At 38.1% G+C, this 16,484-nt stretch overlaps 1 non-coding gene across 1 annotated transcript; it reads right to left on the bottom strand.

Annotated features, from left to right (window-relative positions):
- Positions 1-16,097: 16,097 nt before the first annotated feature.
- Trnay-gua lies at positions 16,098-16,184 on the bottom strand. The gene is given in 2 exon segments: positions 16,098-16,133; positions 16,148-16,184. It is a non-coding gene; the product is annotated as a tRNA-Tyr (tRNA).
- Between the last annotated feature and the right edge of the window lie 300 nt (positions 16,185-16,484).

Genomic DNA, 16,484 nt, shown 5'->3' with positions numbered 1-16,484 from the left:
TATTCTAACGTGGTACATGTAGACTATCTTTCCCTCTGTGGACACACTTTGACATCAACTTGTTATCTGTGAACACTTTACAGAGTTTTTGAATGAAATCCATGACACTTCATAACTTTGTCAAGGGCAGGATTTAGCTCAGTCGGTTGAGGGTCGAACCACCTCGGTGGATCCATTCAGCTAAATTGTTTTTTGGTCATTCCAACCAGTGCACCACAACTGGACAAATGCCGTGATATACGCTTTTCTCTCTGTGGGGAAAGTACATATAAACGATCCCTTGCTGCATTAGGAAAAATGTACTGGGTTTCCTCTGATGACTACGAGTCAGAATTACAAACTGTTTGACATCCAATAGCCGATGATTAATTAATCAATGTGCTCCAGTGGTGTTGTTAAACAGAACAAACTTTAACTTTTTTCACAACTTTTTACGATTTCACGTCACGTGTGTTACCGACCCTTTTGGACTTCCCTGCCCCAACCCCTCACCAATTTCTAATACGTCGGTGATATGTAACAAGGTAGCCGGTATACGTTATCATAAATCACACAAGAGCACCTTGACGTACAACAGTTATTCAATAGAGGGTGATAGACATGTCTGAATGACACGTGTGTTACCGTGGAATTGTCCATTTTCTTATTTTTGTGATTTTCTTAAACAAAAATGTTAAATTTAAATAGAAATTTCACATTCTTCTAGAGTTTTGATTCGACTGTTTTAAAACTAAATATAAAGATTATCGGGGAAATCTTCACAAACTAAGAAACTTTTATTTTGAATTTGTGAATTGTTATACCTCGCTATGTGGTTTAGTTAAACTAGTATAACTAAACCAGTTGAGCTGTAAGTGTGAACGCAAACTGTGTTAGTTAAACTAGTATAATTCGGATGTGACAGTCACGTCACAGTCAGAATAAGCAATACGTGCGTTAGCAACGACCTAGCTCGAGTCACCTCAAGCCCTCCCCGTATTGATATTGATATGTAGGCGAAGGCTAGAAGAAACTCCATGTAATGCTTTGGCAATCGTCGGCAACGAAATGGTCTAAAATACAATTTGTTTCTAAATTGATGCCACAGAGCTTTAGTTTGATTATTCTCGAGTCCAGTCATTAAATTAACCAGTACCAACACTAAAGGATGAAACCTGACGCCCCTATACATGTAGCGTTGATACTTGCTGACAAGAAGTAAGTTTAATGTCATGACTGGACTTCAGAATAATTAAACTAATTCTCTGTGACATCAGATTCAGGACAAAATGTATATTTTAGACAGTAGCCTGCGATCATTTGGTTGTCGACGATTGCCAAAACATTGCACAGAGTTTCCTCTGGTCTTCCCCTACATATCAATGTCATTAAGGGGAGGGGTGGAGGTGACTCGAGGTAGCAGCGACCAAACAGGCTCGTAGTCTATTGTTGGTATGATCTCTTGCAAAAGGGCGGATATCAAAACACCGCCCGCCTTATACTGGTATAGCTATCACATGTTCATTTCCAACAAAAAAATGGTTTTAGCTAAACCAGTATAGTTAAACCAGTATAATTAAACCAGTTTAACTTGTGTAAGTGTGAACAGTGCTATGTTTAAATATGCAGACGGATGTTCATATAATGATATCTCAAGCATGGTACTGGACATATTTTACAGATATATTGCTCAAATTATTTTCATGGCGAAGTGCCTTCTGTTATCAAGGAACATGACGATATGAAATTATTTAATTGCATTCTAACTTATATATGGTTAGATATCATTCTGATCACACCGTGTTGCGGTATCTATGCATAAGCCAACGTATGAATAACACTTGCTATCCGTTACAATAACTGAAGACACAGTATATATTAAAACTTGTAATATACGAAATAAAATACCATAGGCGACAATGTTTAACATGTATGGTTAAAATATTATATGCAGCCGGCCTCGGTGGTGACGTGGTTATCCCATTGGACTTCAGGCTGGTAGGTACTGGGTTCGTATCCCACCTGAGGCAATGGGGGATTTTGCATGACAGTACCGGCTCCAACCCAGAGTGAGTGCACCGCTAGGCTCATTGAGTAGGTGTAAGGCCACATACACAGTTTCACACACTTCACACGTGCGATTATGGGTGTGTCTCCCGAGTGTATAACCCCACATGGGCGATGATTATCCGGCATGCACTGCAGGTTCCATGTATCCCGGGCTCGGGTTATACCGAGATAGCTCAACTGACAGCAAACGTGGAGCACGGACCTGTCAAGTAGTCCAATACCGAAATGGAAATACTGCGGCTTCACCATTCATCTCATCATCATCCACATTTGTAACGTCCAATTTTTTTTCTTTGTCTCTATGTTAAATGCTTGTGGCGTTTTACCCCCCCCCCCCCCCAACTATATGCAATATATCAACCAAATTATGACACATAAATATGAATACTCCAATCCCTTCCCCAAAGTATTAACTGAAGAAAGTGGAACCTTTCATGGCTCATGTTCGATATAGCCAGATGTTTTCACAACATCCCTAGTTTGCACAAAACTATAGTATATAGTTTTACAGGTACCCCATGCATGTTTCAAGCACAAAGGTGTTAGATACAGGGATACTATTATCCTGTTCAATTATTTAGACCCAAAGTTTTTTGGATATGTTACGTTTATTTCCTATTCGATATTTGTTTTCTTTGCATTTACATGAAAACAAACCCAAACCCCGACAGGTTTTATATACAAATCATCATATAAAATGCACGAAGTTGACTTAATTCCACTTTTTAAAAATCTCTGTGTCTTTTGAACGCACGTTATTTCTCCTATAAATAACTAAGGTCATTTGCATATCAAAACATAGGGATCTGAGGCTACGTGAAGGCCATTATAGCTTGTTTCACTAAATCAAGTTATTATTGTTTTGCAGTGTGCAACAGCATTGTCTAATCTTTCCGTTAAACATAGATGTAAACAAACAGAACATGTAACCCTTTCTTGTAGGTGCATTATATTTAATAAATTTAGCTAATGTATTATGTATTTATATTTTATTATATCAATTATATATTAGCATACCATACCTAACCTAACACAACTGAGGTGTAGCACAGTAATAAACACAAATCACCTCACACACCGCAGGAATGTGCTTTCCAAATTTATAAATAAATTTAATGCAGGGCCGGACCCAGAAGACCGGGGGGGGAGGGGGGGGGGATAAAATATCAAAGGCCACTAACATCAAATAATAATAAAAATGTTATTTAATTTGCCTCTAAATTGGGAACTCATACGTATATATATATATATATATATATATATATATATATATATATATATATATATATATAGTATTTAGGGTGGTGCTAGGGGCTGGGGTTTGGGGGTTGGGTGTTACATTTGTAATGCGAAAAACCAAAGGGCTATGTTCGGACTCGTATGGGTTCAACCACTTTTTCATCCCGCAGACACAGCCCTGAATGTTCAAAATACGATAGCATTGCTTGGTCAATAACATCATTATTTCGATCTATGACTGCACGTGCTATTGTAGCAATGTGTAAACCACGTAAAATACAAGTTAGGTAGGGTATATAAATTCATTGAAAATGTATTAGTCGACATTCTTGTTATTGTTATTTGAGGAAAAATATGGGTAAATCGAAAAACACTTCAGTTGATGTAAAATCGTGTATTAAGAAAGTTTTCGATTATTTTGAAGATGAATATCAGCGCGGTAGACCTAGGTATGCTTCTTATCGAATTGTCGATCGAGTTGCCGCTGCACTTAAAGTTTCGGTTTCAACAGTAAAAAGAACAGTGAAAAATCTAAGCTCTACGAATCCAAGCACAGAAATCACTGTTAAAAAACGCGACCGAAAACTCATCGATTTATTTGATAAAGATGTTATTAGACGACGAGTATACAGATTTTATAGAGAGGGCAAATTACCTACATTACATAAGATTAACGTGGCTTTAAGGGAGGAATGTGCTAAGAACGAAGAACACTCCATGACCTCGATTTTAAATACCAACATATGTCTACAACCGGAAAAGTGATTTTTGAGGACGCCAATATATCAGACAGGAGACTGTCCTATCTCCATGAAATATCCAGTTTACGAGAACAGGGGTATTTAATAGTGTATCAAGATGAGACCTGGCTGAATGTCAACCACACAACATCCCACCACTGGACAGATATCCACCCGGGCACAAGTACCGCCAATCACCTGCCGAAATCAGACGCTGCTGATCGAGTTCCTAAACTCTGTTCGGTGACTGGGAAGGGAAAAAGACTTATTATTTGTCATGCTGGCTATAATAAATATGGATTGATAGATGGCTGTGAATTGATCTTTGAGGCTAAAAAACAGACGGAGACTATCATGGTGAGATGAATCATGAAAATTTCATCAAATGGTTTGAAGAACAACTTATGCCTTCTCTACCAGAACCTTCTGTTATCGTCATGGATAACGCAAGCTACCACAACAAATTAACTGAGATTACACGATGTCCTGCACTAAACGCTAAAAAGGAAGAAATTCAGTCGTGGCTACGAAACAAAAATATACCTTTTGAGAGTAACATGACAAAGCCAGTTCTTTATGAACTTGTCAAAAGTAACAAATGTGCAAAGCAATTTGTTACTGATGATATTGCTGAACGCCATGGGAACTTGTGTCTAAGACTGCCGCCAAGACATTCTGAACTTAATCCGATAGAACTGATCTGGAGTCAAGTCAAAGGGCACATAGCTCGTCATAATGATGGTAAAATGACCACGGTGCGGAGAGAACTTGCACATGCATTGAACTCTGTCACACCTACACACTTCTCTGACGCAGTTAAACATGTAATAAAGATCGAAGAAGATTTTAGAAAACAAAATAGTTTTATAAGAAATAAAATACCCCCTGTGATAGTCCCCCTTAACGAAGATAGTGATGAAGAAATGAGTTCGTCGACTGATTAAGTTATTTCTCCATACCCATCAGGAGTATTACTTTAATGTATGCATGAACTCTTTAACACCAAAAACAATTTATTTCCATATCATTCACTATCAAACAACCTAACAACCTATAAACTAATCGACTAGAAATGCATATAGACTACACATGCATACGAGAGAAATGTTTATTTAACGACACACTCAACGCATTTGATATACGTTTATGTGGCGTCAGACAAAACAGTTAAGGAGCATTATGACAGTGAGAAAGAAACTCGCTACCGCCACATGGGCCACTGTTTCTGATAAGTAATTTTGATAAGCAATAAGGGGCGTTTTACATGCACCATCCCATAGACAGGATAGCACATACCACAGCCTTTATACATCAGTTGTGGTGCACAGGCTGGAACTAGACACAACCCAATGGGTCCACCATGTGGGATCGATCAGTCGACCTACCATGAGCGAACGCTTTATCTCTGAGCTACGTCCCGCTCCATATACAAAAGAAGCCTTAAGTGGGGTTGGGGTTGTGCAGAGGGTCACACCTCCACCAATCGCATGCATACCATATTCTTCTCTCTCTCACTATAACCATACAACCATAGATTAAAATATGTTGAGTGCGTCGTTACATAAATGACGTCTCTCTCTCTCTCTCTCTCTCTCTCTCTCTCTCTCTCTCTCTCTCTCTCTCTCTCTCTCTCTCTCTCTCTCTCTCTCTCTCTCTCTCTCTGTCTGTCTGTCTCTCCCTTCAGCGCGCGCGCTTGTGTATTCCACAATATAATTATAATATTTGATACATATTTTTTTTTCAAACTGAGGTTTTGTCACTTGAACTCCTCACCTGAATTCGCGCCTGCTTCATGTTTACAGATATTTTCTTAAATATAGGTCATACTACGATTTGTGCGGATAGGACGATAGGACCGAACATTAGTTTGAAACGCACTATAGAATGATGCTTTTGATATGCAAATGACCTTAGTTATTTATAGGAGAAATAACGTGCATTCAAAAGACACAGAGATTTTAAAAAAGTGGAATTAAGTCAACTTCGTGCATTTTATATGATGATTTGTATATAAAACCTGTCGGGGTTTGGGTTTGTTTTCATGTAAATGCAAAGAAAACAAATATCGAATAGGAAATAAACGTAACATTTGCAAAAAACTTTGGGTCTAAATAATTGAACAGGGTAATAGAAGAAATATTATTGTATACAATAATTTCCCAGAGGTTAATTTCATGAATCTCTGTCAACTGCCTCGTCTATAGAAGGTTAGCCACCCCTTACTACACATCGCAAAAGAGGACTGCCACTGCTAGACTAAGTTACTAAATCAAAATTAGCACAAGACAAAGCTCATGTGTATAAGTATAGCTGTGATGACAAACACTTATGAATCACTGTCAAAACAGTGAAGATATCAGGTGTTCGCGAAATGTGAGCATATCCTGCCCCGCTAGTGGCACCCGTCACGAGTCCTGCCACCACATGTTTCACTAAAGAGATGAACAAGTTTGCACAAGTTCAAAATATGGAATAGCATCAGACATCATTTTGGTCAGTGATGCATCGTGCTAAAATATATATAGCCTCCAAATGTCTATCACAAAACAATTGAATGCTCTGAGGTGTCTCTGGGCATTATAAACCTGATGAAAAACACTTCTGTGTCAAAATGATATGACGTTGTTTAAAATTTGCATACAATGAGCATGCCCTAAGGTATCTTAGAAGTTGTAATATGTAGAAACAAAAAAGCTGGAGAAGGTATAGGACAAATTTACTATTGGAATGTTGAAGTCATCCCCTTTGTTTTAAAGCAAAGTTTGGAGGCCAGTGCCATTTTTAGTCTTTATAAGTAAATACATTTTTTTCAAATATCCGAAATATCTGTGTTAGTTTGTGAAATCTGGCCCAGATGATAAATATACAAAGATTCAGAACAATCCATCAAAATACTAAAGATAGACTTTTAAATTGTCAATGATATACTTCTAATTAAATTGTTCTCCATTTCATTGCATATATATTTGTCCTAGCGTTGTTCTCCATTTGATTGTAGATATAATTGTCCCAGAGTTATAAGTGTCATGGAACCAAGTTTCGGAACTATCTGATAAAAACTATAGGAGGAGGTGGAGTTCTAAATTTTAAATGTTAAATTTTTAGTCAAAGATTTTTCTCATTTAATAACAATTCACAAATTCAAAATATCTGTTTCTTAGTTTGTGAAGACATTCCCGAGAATCATTATACTTAGTTTTAGAACAGTCCAATCAAAACTCTTTCAATGCCAAATATCAATTTTAATTTAACATTTTTATAATTTAAACATATCACAAATTAAAAATGTCCGAAATATCTATTAACTTGTGTAGACTGCCACTGAGAATACATGTACCTAATATGATACCTATCCATTGAATCCTCAAAATATACAAACAAATCAGAAATTCGAAATTTCCAAAATATCTATTAGTTTCTTCAGACAGTGTCAGTACCAAGTTTCATAACAAGTTTCATAAATATGCGATAATAACTGTACTAGAATGTAGACTTGTAAATTTTCAATATTTTTTTCTCAAAATTCCATAATTAATAAAAATATTAAAGTTCAAGAAATATCCCTCTATGAAGACTGCATCTTGGAATGATAGTACGGACTTTCGGGACAATCCAGGACAATCCAGTTGATAGAGACTGCACCGGAGTATCATTGTGCCAAGATTCAAAACAATCCAGTCAAAACTCTAGAAGAAGATGGACCTTCAAATTTGCAATGTTAAGTTTTTATGTAATGTAAAGACTAGACATTTGACTGACAGAACAATTTACTTTATTGGGGATTAACTTTGATACTGACTTGGAAAATATGATTGAAAGTAACTTCAAGGATAAATGTAAAACTATTGAATCTCGTTTGAACACCAGCCTCGGTGGCGTCGTGGTAGGCCACGGTCTACAGGCTGGTAGGTACTGGGTTCGGATCCCAGTCGAGGCATGGGATTTTTAATCCAGATACCGACTCCAAACCCTGAGTGAGTGCCCCGCAAGGCTCAATGGGTAGGTGTAAACCACTTGCACCGACCAGTGATCCATAACTGGTTCAACAAAGGCCATTGTTTGTGCTATCCTGCCTGTGGGAAGCGCAAATAAAAGATCCCTTGTTGCTAATCGGAAGAGTAGCCCATATAGTGGCGACAGCGGGTTTCCTCTCAAAATCTGTGTGGTCCTTAACCATATGTCTGACGCCATATAACCGTAAATAAAATGTGTTGAGTGCGTCGTTAAATAAAACATTTCTTTCTTTCTTTCTCTTTTAAACATTTGGTCGTGTAGAACTCTTAACTTTACTAATTGCTATTTTCAAATTTCTGCTCTGCCCATTCCCCCCACCCCCCTCCCCCCCCCCCCCCCCCACCCTTCCATTCCGAGTCAGCCCACATATCTTATCGGAGGTCGGACTCGGGATGGGCGTGTTCGAAACCCTAGTGGTATATGGGCACGTTAAACTAGTTATCATCATCAAGATGGTGGACGCTGCCCTTTGTGGTAGTCCGTCTGACCGCGGATTGATTCCAGGATTAACTGCGCTAGACGATGGGCAAATTGCTCCGCGGGACAACAAATTGCTCCGCGTGGCGGGCAGACGACTATCAATGTTTGAGCGATTGTAACGGAATTTGAAGGCGTTTATGTAATTCCTGAAACGAAACACTGGCGTGAAAGCAATGTTTGAGCAATTGTAAAGAGTGTTTCAGCTCGTACTAAATAATTATTTTGACGACAAAATGGCGAGAACGCAATGTTTAAGCAATTGTAAAGGAGTTTTGAACGTGCGCATATATACATACGCACACACACATTCACACACACACGCACACAAACACACTATACACACATACACAATACTCACATATTCATACACATACAAACAGACTACACACATACACTCAATATCTGTGTGGTCCTTCACCATATGTCTGACACAATATACTCGTAAATAAAACGTGCTGAGTGCGTCGTTAAATAAAACATTTCCTTCCTTCCTTTACACACGCACATACACATAAATACACACCACACTACACTACACTACACTACACTACATTACACTACATTACGTTACAAAAAGAAATTAGATAGATAACTAGTTTAACGGGGGGGGGGGGTGAAAATGGACAGAATTTTGAAAATAGCAATTAGTAAAAGAAATTAGTAGGATTTAAAAAGATATATATTAAAAATAATTTACAAGCCTAAAATAAAATGAATTGACTGCTCGGACGAATATGTATATAATTTGTAGCATTTTTGAAGGACAGTCCAAAAATAAATAAGAGAAAGAAGAGAGGATCGGACTATTTAATAATATTTTTAAAAAAGAAGTAATTTCGACATAAAATTTTGAACGAAAGTCTAAAAGTTTAATGTCCGATCTATATGATCCGGGCCGGGGGGGGGGGGGGGGTAAGTTTTAGGTGGGCGGAATTTGGAATACGAATTTAGTAGTTGGTCAAAGACTGAAAGGAAAATGAGCTACAAAAATGTAAGTCCAAACAATAAAATTAGAGTGCTCGACCGAAAAGGTTTTACGGTGAGTTGAGCAATTTAGACGGGCTGCCAAAATAAACTGTGTCGGACTGTTTACAAAAAAAATAAACATAAAAGTTTGAACTACGGCCGAAATGTTTTAAGTCCAACTAAGCCCAAAACAGGAGGTGCCTGTCCTAAGAGAGGTTGGCGCCTACGGAGAGTTGAGGACCGGTCCAGCAGTCAGTGACGGGATCAGGTGCTTCCTGCCGAGCAAGGCCTGAATGACGATGTTGTAACCGGCGCCGCAGATCGTCTTGACGATTCGGTGGATAGTTGGGCTGTTTATCTGATGTAGAAGAATCGCTTGTCTGAAGATCTGCTGGCGCCGGTGTGTCGCGACAAATCCCGTCGCGTCGTTGAACCGTAGGATGTGCAGCTCGTAGTGAGTCCCATCCGGCAGTGGCTTCCATTTCTGGTTGTTGTACCGGCCTCTCAACTTCTTCGTGTCTGTTGTATCCCCTTGGACGTAGTCCCGGAATTGTCTCTTGAGTTTCCCCAAGGCCAACTCCCACGGGTCTACGTCCTCTGCAGCAGGCGGGGTAATTGCTGGAGCAGGCGGCTTCGACTTAGCAGGGTGGTCGTCTGGTGGTGTGACGGCTTTCCGCTTAGCAGGCGCCGCAACAACTGTATCCATTGCCGACTCAACGGGAGCGGTAGGTAAAGTTAACCCCTCGAGAGCACAAACAGCAACGTCTTGCTTCTTAGCGAGTTGAAATCGGAGTGCTGCTAATTGCACGATTTCTATACACTGCCATAAAAAGTCTATGTCAGGGAGCGGAACGTAGCCCAGTGGTAAAGGGCTCGCCTGATGAGTGATCGGTATAGGATCGATCCCCGTTGGTGGGCCCATTGGCATATTTCTCCTTCCAGCCATGGCTCCACGACTGGTATATCAAAGGTATTGGTATGTACTACCCTGTCTGTGGGATGCTGCATATAACAGATACCTTGCTGCTAGCAAATGACAAGAGTGGCCCATTGTGTAGCGGTCGCGGGTTTCTCTGTGGTCCTTTGCCATGTGTCCAACGCCATATAAAAAATAAAAATGTGTTGATTGCGTCGTTAAATAATAAAACGGGCCTGGACGTAGCCCAGTGGTAAAGCGTCCTCTTGATGCGCAATCGGTCTAGGTTCGATGCCCGTAGGTGGACCCATTGGCCTATTTCTCGTTCCAGCCAGTGCTCCATAACTGGTGTAACAAAGGCTGTGATATGTACTATTCTGTCTGTGGGATGGTGCATATAAAAGATCTCTTGCTGCTAATCAAAAAGAGTAGCCCACGAAGTGGCGACAGCGGGTTTCCTCTCTCATTATCTGTGTGATCCTTAGCCATGTGTCCGACGCCATATAAAAATAAAAATGTGTTGAGTGCGCCGTTAAATAATATTAATTTGTTTTTATTTCTATCTTTGTTTCTTTGTTTATGTTGGTCACTGAAAGAAAATACGCATTGTACAATTCTTAGGTAAGTGATGCCTTTGACATAACTTAGTGAGTGGGTCATTTGCTTCTGAGAAAAATACGAAAAAGTGTCCATTCATCTAATCGAAGATTTCTCTGCCCTGAACACTCTTTACTGCCACCACCCAGTTATTGTGTGCTAGGTGCGACTATTATTATTATTATTATTATTATTATTATTATTCCTACGACTGGTATATAAAAGGCCGTGATATGTGCTGTCCAGTTTGTGTTGTTAGTTGTTAATGGGGGGAAATGTAGCGGGCTTCCTCTGTGAGTTATCAAATGCCTGATATTCAATAGCCGATGGTTAATAATAAATCAAATTGCTCTAGCGATGTCGTTTAAAGAAACAAATTTCAACTTTTTTCAAAGTGCCTCTATTTTTTCCCCCGACAGTATAATACTGTAATACGTTCATCGTGACAGGCTATATATAGTTCGTAAAATGCTGTAGGTCTGTGAAGTACGAATACAGCATTAATAAAAACCGGCACTCGTTCAAATCAACATTAGGCATCGTACTTAGTCTCCGCTGGTACACCAAAGGCCGTGGCAGGTGCTGTTTTGGTTCTGTAGAAATTGCATATGATATACTCTTTGATGCTGATATGTAACTAAACACATGTGAAGACAATGGGCTTATTATTCTGTGCTTATCGATTATTCTGACTTCTGAACCGAAAACTATATTCATCACCCATCACAACGTGCTTGGAAGTTAGTTGGATATGAGGCCGTGGTATGTGCTGTCCCACCTGTGGGAAAGTGCATATTAAAGATGTTTTACTGCTTATGGAAAACATGTTGCGGGTTTCCTCTGAAGACTATGTCACAATTACCAAATATTTGCTATCCAGTAGCTGATAATTAATTCATTCAAGTGATCCAGCGGTGTCGTTAAACAAAAACAAACGTTTTAGTCGGATATAAGCATCATCATAGCTCGAGTTATCCCAATTATTTCGATAGACCTCCAGAAGAAAAGACGATTGATCAGAGCTAAATATTGAAATCACATGACAGCATAATCGTATTTTGGTTGGATATAAATTCAAATAACTTAAATCGTTATCATTATTATTTAAACATTCTTTCAGAAAAAAAGAAAGAACGTAAAATACCCTGCTAACCTGAAAAAAAAGTTTAGATTTTTGATTAGAATCAAAGATTTTATTTTGTGTCTACGAAGAAGGAGAAGAAAACCGGTATTGCCGTTTTAAACGAATCAAATCAACCAAACATTTGACACGTACTTACATCCTCTGAAGTTTCAGGCAAGCCTGCTCCGGTACAAAAATTTAGAGTTTTCCCGGAGAATGCTTCATAAGACAGGAGGATACTGACATTTCAGTCGGTCAATCAATGAACCATTTGATACCTGCTTACGTCCTCTGAAAGTTCAGGCAAGCCTGCACCGGGCACATCATTCATGTTTTTTCCAAAGAATGCGTTCCAAGTCAGGAATATACTGAATAATCAATGCATTCGATTTACGACAAACATCAGAATTAATAATACGTGATGAGCTCATTTTAAAATAGTTCGTCGGAAATTCCACCAAAAGAAGATTATTCTTCTGCTGCTACTATTGCCGCTATTAACTCTGTCTGAAGGTCTAAACAAGGAAAGGACATTAAGACTTCGACACAAGCTTCTGGGCAACTACAGCCGAACCGTACAACCTTCAAGCTCTGATGATGACGGTGATCACAGACTCTCAGTCCAACTGGGATTCTGGCCCATGGCCATCGTGGAACTGGACGAGAGTAAGCAAGTCTTCACATCGACTGGAAGCATCGTCATGAGATGGTTAGATCCGGATCTGGTGTGGAACGAGAGCGAGTTCTCGGATATCGGGGAGCTGATTCTTCTTGTGGACGATGTGTGGCTGCCTGAATACACGATCCTCAACCACGTGGAACGAATCTCGAGTCAGTCGCTGTTTTCGAGGGCGACAGTATTGAACAACGGTATCCTTTTAAAGTCCGCCGCTATCCGCAGTTCTACGTGACCACCATCATATTCCCGGTCGCCCTGCTTTCGGTGCTCAACTCCTTCGTGTTTCTGTTTCCGGTGGAATCCGGAGAGAACATGTCGTACCTCGTGTCCATAATGCTGTCTTACGCCGTCTACCTCAACCTGATCAATGACGTGATGCCCAACTCCGAGGAAACGTCCAGGCTAGCCGTCTACCTCGTTCTGGCTCTCAGTCAGAGTGCCCTGTCCATTGTCATGTCGTTGTTCACCCTGAATGTCCATCACCATGGCAACCTCACAAGCAATACCTCCAGCAGTATCCCTAGTAGTACCGCCAGCAGCAGTTCCAACAACAATGTACAGAATGTGAGTCCAGACGGTTTCAACGTGAAGGATGTCGATGCTGCTAGCGAACAGATCGGTAGTGTTGATGTTGGTGATGACGTCAGTGATGACGTCAGTAGATCCTCCGGAAGAAACATCCCGATACGGAAGCTGAATGTGATCCTTTTTGTCGTTTTCCTAAGTTCTGCTTTATTGAGCGTCTTAATCTTTTTTATTTAAAAGAGACGAACACCTCGAGCTGGTGTTATTTAAAACAAATCGAATTTATAATCTCTTATTAATGTCAGTACAAAAATCGCATATACGATATCTTATTAATGTCAGTAAAAAAAATAGTATGTGTAATATCGTATTTCTGTTAGTAAACATTTCGATTCTATAATATCTTATTAATGTCAGTAACATTTTTAGATTTTATAGTATCTTATTAATGTCAATAAAAGATTCGAATCTGTAATATTTTGTTATTAATGTAAGTAAACATTTCGATTCTATAATATGTTACTGATGTCAGCAAATATTTCAAATATAAAACCGGTTTGATGTCAGTAAAGTTTATGAATGTTAATGCCAGTGACATTTATAACTGCTATTAATGTCAATGATTATTTCAAATCTATAACACGTTTTATGTCATTAAAGATTATGACAGTTATTAATGTCAGTATAAATTTCATATCTGTAACCCTTTTATGACACTACATCTTATGGCTGTTATTAATTTATTAATGGTATTTTATCATCCCATATACATTTACATAACAACTTCTGAATTTCTTGTTCAACCCACTTAGGAACATGAACTGCGCCAATTATATACCATAACCTAGAAGTTAATAAGGTATTCCACACTGTCGCTTTACCATTTAATGTAAGTTTTCTTTGTTTCCACGTGTTAATCAATGAATAACATTTTCCAATTTTTATTTTCCAATTCACTCTTTCGCACAAAGCTTTATTTGGACCTAAATAAATGACAATAATTTGAACACAATATCTTTATTAAGAGCAACAGCAATGTTAAATGACAAATCGTTTTCCGCGGCTTTACCAAGACAAAGTACTTCTGATTTTTCAATATTAATTTTTTCACCCGTAGCAAGACGAAAATATTTGACAGTGTGAGAAATAACCCCAACAGACTGAGCATCTTGTACAATGATAATAGTATCATCAGCATGTTGAAATAATAAAGAATTAAATTCATTGTTTAATTTTATTCCATTAATATATTGTTGACTTTTTAACAAGCTATTTAAAGGTTCAGCAACAATTACATAGAACATCATGTAAATGGACATCCCTGTCTAACACCTCTAGTAAAAGGAAAGAAAGGCGTTAAAGGACAATTAATTTTAACACCACTTTTAATAACATATTAATCCAAGAAATAAATCTATTTCCAAAATTAAATGTATTCAAAACTTTGACTATAAAACTATGCGATACCCTATCAAACGCCTTCTCTTTATCTATTTTAATCAAAAACATCTCCTGGTTATTTATATCTATCAAATCAATAAAATCACGGACTGACATTATATTGTCAGCCATATCCCTACCCGGAACACAACACGTTTGTTCAGGAGAAATAATAGATGACATAACTGATGTTAAACGATTTGCGACAACTTTGGATATAATTTTATAATTAACATTTAAAAGTAAAGTTTATGAATGTTAAGGCCAGTGACATTTATAACTGCTATTAATGTCAATGATTATTTCAAATCTATAACACGTTTTATGTCATTAAAGATTATGACAGTTATTAATGTCAGTATAAATTTCATATCTGTAACCCTTTTATGACACTACATCTTATGGCTGTTATTAATTTATTAATGTCAATTAAGGTTTCAAATAATTAACTTCTTATTAATGTCAGTAGCGACTTCCAGTATATAACCCTTTTTATGTCGGTAAAGTTTGTAACGCTTATTAATGTCCATAATGATTTCAAATCTTCAACTTCTTATTAATGTCAGCGGTAATTTCAAATATATAATATCTTATTCATATGAAATCTACCTCTTATTAATGTCATTGTTGATCTGAAATCTATATCTAGTACTAATGTGAAGTTATTTATCCTTTTACTATTTAGTACATCTCAATTTCTGTGGAAAAAAGTGGTATTGTATATATTTATTGGTTCTTGTTCTGTTGTAAATATAATATCAAACGGGAGTGTTTCGCGAACTTTAATGCTTTGAAAAAGTGCAATCATCGGCTGTTGAATGTGAAACAATTCTAACATGTAGTCATCAGAGGAAACGCACTATATTGTTTCAGAAGTAGGAAAGAATGTTTTATGTGCACCAAGCCATCCCACAGACATAATAGCACATACCTGTCAGTGGAATAGTGCATATAGAAGATCCCTTGCTACTAATGATTAATAAATCAGTGTACTCTAGTGGTGTCGTTAAACAAAACAAACTAACTTTTAATGTATTTTTGTGCTAAAGTGTCATTAAATACTGATACATCGATTCATTCATTTATTCATTCATTCATTCATTCATTCATTCATTCCATTCATTCGGTCACTCACTCACTCACTCACTCACTCACTCACTCACTCACTCACTCACTCACTCACTCATTCATTCATTCATTCACAGAGAGCCTACCAGTGGACACATTCATTTGACATTTCTCGTTTCAACCAGTGCTCCACGACTGGTATATCAATAGTCGTGATTTGTGCTATTCCGTTCAATTTTTGTAATTAAAAGTGAAAAATATTCCTGCGAACCGGATTCGAACCAGTGACCTAAGGATATCAATGTATAAGTCTACAGTCCTCCGCTCTACCAACTGAGCTATCACGGGTTATAAATGTATATTTCAAAGTGATACTCTACAGTAAAAGCCATTAATTGGTTGAGTACTTTATTAGTTTAGGGTGCGAGGTCAGAGGTCAGATATCAGGAAGTGTTAGTTACAGTAGCCTGCCCACAGGACATCTGTATATATAAAATAGTCTTGATAGCCTCAAGACTCCAGTCGAAACAAAGAGTCTCGGTAATACATGGATATCATATACTAAAACCTGTCTCGATCAGCTAGGAAAACAATAACAGGTATGTACTATCCTGTATGTGGGATGGTGCATATAAAAGATCTATTGCT

The sequence above is a fragment of the Gigantopelta aegis genome, chromosome 15, assembly GCF_016097555.1.
Source record: "Gigantopelta aegis isolate Gae_Host chromosome 15, Gae_host_genome, whole genome shotgun sequence".
NCBI classification, from domain to species: Eukaryota; Metazoa; Mollusca; class Gastropoda; order Neomphalida; family Peltospiridae; genus Gigantopelta; species Gigantopelta aegis.
This window is presented reverse-complemented; position numbering and strand designations above follow the sequence as displayed.